The sequence below is a fragment of the Oryctolagus cuniculus genome, chromosome 9 (genome assembly GCF_964237555.1).
Source record: "Oryctolagus cuniculus chromosome 9, mOryCun1.1, whole genome shotgun sequence".
Classification (NCBI taxonomy): domain Eukaryota; kingdom Metazoa; phylum Chordata; class Mammalia; order Lagomorpha; family Leporidae; genus Oryctolagus; species Oryctolagus cuniculus.
Window position 1 is genome coordinate 133,618,156 of NC_091440.1, and position 7,211 is coordinate 133,625,366.

Below are 7,211 nucleotides of genomic sequence, written 5' to 3' on the forward strand. Positions count from 1 at the left end.
TGGATTTGTATGTGTGCCAGACCACTACCTCTGAAAAGTCTATCTTGTCCTAAAACAATATCTTGTTAATTTATTAGTTTCTTTAAACTGTGGGTCAAACAACGTTTCCCTGAAAAGCAAATATTATGCTGTCTGGTGAAAAGAGGCATTGATCTTCCTCCCCAGCATCAGGATCTCCATAGATTTATGTTTGGTAAGGCAGGTAGTCTCCAGCACACCACAGCTGCAGAATTGGCATAACTCTTGTTCCAGATTTGTAGTAAGTTATGAATCATTCATTATTAACTCTAGGGGATAAATCGATAATTTTTCTCCTAAGTGTTAAAGGCAGGAAGCCAATGTTTGGCCTGGTAGTTGAGTGCCTGTGTTCCATGTTCAAGTACCTGGTTTGATTCCCATGCGAGCTCCTGACTTCAGCTTTCTGGCAATGTAGAACTTGCGAGGCAGCAGTGATGGAAGTGATGGATCCAGTAATTGGATCCCTGCCACCCGCTGTGAGAGACCTGGACAAAGTTGCTGGCTCTTGCCTTTCGGCCCTGGCCCACCTCTGGCCATTGCAGGTATTTGGGAAGCAAACCAGAAATGGAAACACACTCTCTCTGCCTCTCAAAAAATAAGTACTTAAAAAAAAAAAATACGATGTTGTGGGGCAGTGGGCTAAGCTTCTGCCTGCGATGCAGGCATTCCATATGAGGGCTGGTTGGAGCCCCAGCTGCTCCACTTCTGATCCAGCTCCCTTCCAATACACCTGGGAAAGCAACAGAAGGTGGCTTAAGAACTTGTGTCCCGGCTACCCCCAGGGGAGACCCTGACCCATCAGGGTTCCAGGCTCCTGGCTTCAGCCTGGCCTATCCACGCCATTGCAGCCATTTCAGGAGTGAACCATTGGAAGAAATCTCTCTCCATCTCTCATCTCTCTTTGTAACTCTGCCTTTCAAATAAATAAATACTTTTTAAAAAGGCATTCTTTTCTTTTGTTTGTATATCCTTTGTAAATTATCTCCTCCCATGAATTCATCCCTGTTCTCCAGCTCCTCTTGTCCAGAAAAGAAAGAATAAGAGTGTCAGCTAAAGGGATAGAAAAATGGAGTTTCCAAAACTCTGGAGGTGAATGAGAAAGAAATGTGATAGGAAAAAAGGTGTCATGAAACAGAGGAGAAAGAGAAGCGCTGAGCACCACCTGGTACTGATCCTGGTCTCCTCACGTCTGGGCCCCTTGCTAAGCTTGCTCCAAGTTCTTGTCTCCATGCAAGAAAGAATCACAGAAGAAGGAAAGCTAGACTTAGTTAAAGCAAAGGTTCACACTCAGGAGTGAGCGCAGGAAGCTTGATAGAGGACGAGCTCCCCTTAACAGGATTCGAAGGTGTCCTTTTCTACCATTGGGAGGTCTAGGAGGTGGTGTCTGGGGCAGGGCGTTATTGACTGTACAAAATGGGTGGAGTTTGGGGTGGGGCTTGCGTACCACCCATTTCTGTGCCCTTCTTTGGAGATCTCTGAAGTATCATGGTGTCAGGTGCATCATGGGTGTGGGAGTGTAGACCATGCTAATTTTATTATAATGACCTTAGGGTCACTGCGCGATCCCAGCCTACAGCCACACTGGGTATTTCCAGCTAGCTCTGGTTCTAAATTGCAACATCATGGAAATTGTGGTTTCTGCTGTGCGGAAGCAAGGAGGGGTTGGTCATGCACAGCAAGGAGTGTGGGCAGTGCACAGAAACGGGGTGTAGATGGTGCAGACTGGCCTGACACCTGGGCTAGCAGTAACTGCAACAGGCCAGGGCTGTGGAATCTCAGCTCTTCTCTGCTAGCTCCCTCCCTGCCTACATCAGGACTACAAACTTTGGACTCACCTGCTGGGCCTACAGTCATCTGAATACTTAAGTGGGTGGATATTAAAAATAATGAACTTGCATGGCATCAGTTGGAGCTGGCTATCTGCTGGGAGCTCAGCCAGGATTTCTGATAAGTGCCTCCACATGTCTTGGCTTTGCAGCAATGATGGCTGTGCTCACAAGGGGGATCCAGGGTGCTGGTGTAGCAGGACAGGCATTCCGGAAAGCCCACTGGAAGCCACAAAACGTCTTTGAATTTGGCCTTGGAAATCCCAGAAAATCATTTCTGGTGCATTCTGTGGGTCAGTTAGTCACTAAAATCAGTCCAGATTCAGAGAGAGAAGACTGAATTCTGTCTGTTAATAATAAGAGTAACAACGAATGTGCAGCTGTCCTTAGCCAATTACAGCTACAGAAAAGCATTCCAGAAGTAAAAAATTATTATGAGCAAAATCAAGTACTCTGGGCATGGGTTTCAGAGAATTTCTGACAGAGTTGAAGGAACTGTTGGTGACCTAGAAGATGAGACTGGAAAATAAGTGCAGAGCATGAATTCCCAAGGGCTAAAAAAGATACTTAAAGGGCCAGTGCTGTTGCATAGTGGGTAAAGCCACTGCCTGCAGTGCCCACATCCCATATGAGTGCCAGTTCGAGTCCTGGTTGCTCCTTTCCAATCCAGCTCTGTGCTATGGCCTGGGAAAGCAGCAGAAGATGCCCCAAGTGCTTGGGCCCCTGCACCCACATGGGAGACCTGGGAGAAGCTTCTGGTGGGTGCTGGGAGTGTGAGGTCAGCCTGTGACCAGGGTTGCAGCCCTCCTGATGCTGTGCCCGCACCTGTGGGGGAGAGCTCTTGTCCCTTTATCTCCATGGAAGGGCACTCAGGGGGCCTACCCTGTGACCTCATCTAGCCCTAATCAGCCAGAAGGTCCTGCCTCCATATACCATCACACTTAGGATTAGGCCCTCAACACGCAACTTTGGGGAGGACACAAATCTTCCTTCCAAGGCTAAAAGGTACTGCTTGGCTCGGGAAGCAAGCTGGGTACTGAGCTGCTGTCTGTCAACCTGAAGCTGCATCAAGATGTGTGCTGGGTCTCTGCCACACTCCCAGGCTGACTGACAGTCTCACCTACTGGAAGCCCTAGTCTAGAAGCCTTTAAATTCTTGGCTATTATTTGAGAAAAAGATAAGAGGTAAGTTTTTAAAAAAGATTTATTTTATTCATTTGAAAGAGTCACAGAGAGAGGTAAAGACAGAGATGTCTTTTTTAATGATTTATTTATTTATTTGAAAGTCAGAATTATACAGAGAAGGTGAAGCAGAGAGAGAGAGAGGGAGAGAGAGAGAGAGGTCTTCCATCTGCTGGTTCACTCCCCAGATGGCCACAACAATCGGAGCTGCGCTGATCTGAAGCCAGGAGCCAGGAGCTTCTTCTGAGTCTCCTACGCAGGTGCAGAGGCCCAACCACTTGGGCCATCCTCCACTGCCTTTCCCAGGCCATAGCAGAGAGCTGGGTCGGAAGGGGAGCAGCTGGGACTAGAACCGGTGCCCATATGGGTTGCCAGCGCTTCAGGTCAGGGCTTTAATCCACCGCGCCACAGCTCTGGCCCTGAGAGGTAAATTTTTAAAAAATGATCCAGATCATTTATTCAATTTATTTATTATTTTTAAAAAAGACATTATTTGGAAACAAGAGTTACAGGTAAAGAAGAAGATATAGAGAAGGAGATCTTCTGTCTCTTTCTGGTTTACTCCCCAATGGCTACCACAGTTGGGGCTGGGCCAGGCTGAATCCCGGAGCCTGGAACTCCACCAGGGCCTCCCACGTGGATAGCACTTTCCTTTGCTTTCTCGGGTGCATTAGGAGGAGCTGGGTCAGAAGTGGAGCAGCCAGGACTCCGATATGGGATGCCTGCTTTGCAGGCGAAAAGAAACGAAACTTCTGAGTTCTTTCCTTTTTGTGAGTTTCCAGAAATTAAGGCAGCATTAATAGGCAACACCTGTGCTGTGGCAGCCTCTGGAAAACACTGCCGTTTGCAGTGGCTTTGGACGAGGCGATAATGACGGGGCTTCCTGTTTGTTCTTTGCATTTGAACAACACCGAAAAGCCTCCCTGATGTCCATCAGCAGTGATATGCCCCTTGGACACTTGCATCCTGTATCACAGCGTCTGGGTTTGAACCACGTCTCTGCCTCCACTGCTTCCTGCTCGCATGCACCCTGGAAGGCAATGGCGATGGCTCAGGTAGTGGGTCACTGCTTCCTGCGTGGAAGACCCTGATGGAATTCCTGGCTGTTGGCCTTAGCCTAGCCCAGCCCCAGCTTTTGCAGGCATTTGGGAATGAACTAGCAGGTGGAATTGCTCTGCCTTTTTTTTTTTTTTTTTTTAAGATTTATTTATTTATTTGGAAGTCAGAGTTACATGGAGAGAGAGAAGGAGAGACAGAGAGAGATCACCCATCCACTCATTCCCCAGGTGGCTGCGACGGCCCCGGGCAGGACCAGGCCAAATCCAGCAGCCAGGAGGTTCTTCCAGGTCTCCCAAGTGGGTTCAGAGGCCCAAACACTTGCTCCCTGCTAATGGCCTGGGGAGGCAGCAGAGGATGGCCCGAGTGCTTGCGCCCCTGCACCCATGTGGGAGACCTGAAAGGAGCTCCTGGCTTCAGCCTTGGGCTGTGTTGGCTGTTGTGGCCGTCTGGGGAGTGAACCAGTGCATGATCTCTGTCTGGCCCCTCTCTCTGGATACCTCTGACTTTCAAATAAATAAATATTAAAAAAACTTTTTTTATAAAAGATCCATTTTGGTAAGCATATCTAGAGCCAAACAATATCAAATTTTAGAAATGTAATATTTTTTATTTAAACAGCCTGTAGAAGGTGTTTATTCTTGAGTGTTCTCCCAGAAAATCGGAAAATTAGTCTTGAGTCTTCTTTTGACGGGAGGGAGGCCAGAGGGCTGGTGGCGAGCACCATCAGTCCGGCCCACCCTGTTCTCTCTGGATCCAGTTCAGCAGCCGAGCGGACTGAGCGGCTTGATCTGGCCCTTCAGCCTGGCAGTTCCTCGTGACACCCTGCGATGGCCAATGGAGAGCAGCCTTCCTCTGCACAGGACATGTGATTGTTGCAACATCTTTCCCCCTTGGATTGCCAGCGGACCTTGTCAAAAACCAACTGACTGCAAGTCGCTTCTTGCTGTATTCGAAGTTTTGTTCTGTTTCTCTTCATATGACCCTTATGTCACACTCTCTTCCTTACTGTGGCTTTAGATTTTCAGATCACGTAGCATAGGTTCTCTAAATTTGACCTTGTTTCTCAAGATTGTTTTTGGCCATCTTGGGTTCTTTGTAATTTCCATTTAATTTTACATTTTAGGATTGGCTTGCCAATTTTGAAAAAATATGCCTGTGGAAAGTTGAATCAGAGTGCTTTGAATTCATGTATCAGTACTGCCATGTTGATCACAGTGAACCTTCCAGACTATGAACGTGCAATGTCTCTCCATGTATTTCAATCTTCTAGCATTTCTCTTAGTAATGTTTATATTTTCCATGTATAAAATTTTATTTTCCAGTGCATAAAATCTTCCACTTTATTTGTGAAACCTATTCCTAAGCATTTTATTAGTTTTATTATATTGAAAATGTAATTATTTTCTTATTTTCATTTTCATATCCTTTTGTGCTAGAGGAAAGCCAGTGATAGTTGGGTATTGATTTCGAATCATGTGATTTTGCTCAATGTATTAGCACTAATAACTTTTGGTGGGTTTCCTAGGATTTTCTACACAGAGAAGAATGCTGCTCCGAAATCAAGACAGTTTTATTTCTTCCTTTTGAATCTGGAGGCTTGTTGTTTTCTTTTTCTTGCTAGGGTCTGCTGGCTAGAATCTAGGAAATTGCCAAAGAGGAGAGAGCAAAGATTTTTGCTTCATTCAGTCTTGGGGGAAAAGCCTTCAGCATTTCTTCATTAAGAAGGATGTTGGCTGTAGGTTTTCCATAGATACTTTTAAAATAATTTATTTTATTTGAAATGTAGAGAGAAAGAGAGAGACAGAGACAGAGAGAGCTCCCATCTCTAGTTCACTCCCCAAATGCCCACAACAGCTAAGGCAGGGCCAGGCCAAAGCCCGGAGCTGGGGGCTCAACCTGCGTCTCCCACGTGCGTGGCAGAAGCTCACCCCTTGAGCCATCACACTGCCTCCAGGTTGTGCATTAGCAGAAAGATGGAACCAAGAGCAGAGCTGGGACTTGAACCCACACACTCCTAGATGGGTTGTAGGTGTTCTGAGTGGCTTGCTAATCACTACCCCAAGCACTCCCCCCAACAAAGATTCTTAGAAGTGAAAGAGGGAGAAGAGACCCGAGTGCTGTGTTGTACAGAGCACCTGACCCCCCACCGATTGCTTTGAAGATGGGGGAAGGAAGGTGTTCCTGAGCCAAGGCAAGCTTCCTCTAGAAGTGGAGAAACCAAGGAGACACACTGCCCCCTGGAGACTTCAAGAGAGAGTGCAGGTATGCCGACACCTCACCTTTCCCCCACTGAGGCTCAGACCCAGCATTAGGCTGTGCTTTATAGAATTGTAGGATAGGCGCTGTGCACTGTGGTGTGGCGTTGTGGCATAGTGGCAGTGGGCAAAGCTGCTTCCTGTGAATCTCCCATCCTCCGGGCGCTGGTTCCAGTCCTGGCTGTTCCACTTCCAATCCAGCTTCCTGCTGCTGTGCCTGGAGGAAGCGGTGGAAGGTGACCCAAGTCCTTGGGCCCTGAACCCACATGGGAGACCTGGGTAAAGCTCCTGGCTTCGGCTGGCCCAGCCCTCCCCACTGCACCTGGGGAGTGAAGAGCAGATGCAAGATTCAAGATTCTCTCTCTCTCTGTACCTTGCCTCTCTTTCTCTGTAACTCTTACTTTCAAAGACACAGACCAATCTTAGAAAACAGAACTGTAGGATAATAAATGTGTTGTTTTAAGGCCATACATTTGAGGGAATGGCAGCAATAGAAGACGAGTATGTGAAATTATCACATTTTCTTTCTCCTTGAGTCACTTTGGCTGTCTTTCGAGTAATTTGTCCATTACACCATGATTGTCTGGTTTGTTGGCATAAAGTTGTTCACAGTGTTCCCTAACAATGCTTTCACTTGCTGTCAATAGTGATGTCCCCTCTGTCTCCCTGTGTGGCTCTCGCTCTCTCGGCCTTGGCCAGCGCATCTAAAGATTTCCCAGTTTTGTTGATCTTTCAAAGAACTACATTGGCTTGACTTTTTTTTTCCCTATTTTTCTATTTCGTTGACTTCTAGTCCACTTATTTATTTCAATCCTGCTTGTTTTAGGTGTAGTCTTTTTTTGTTTGTTTGTTTCTTAAGGTGGTAGCCCTGG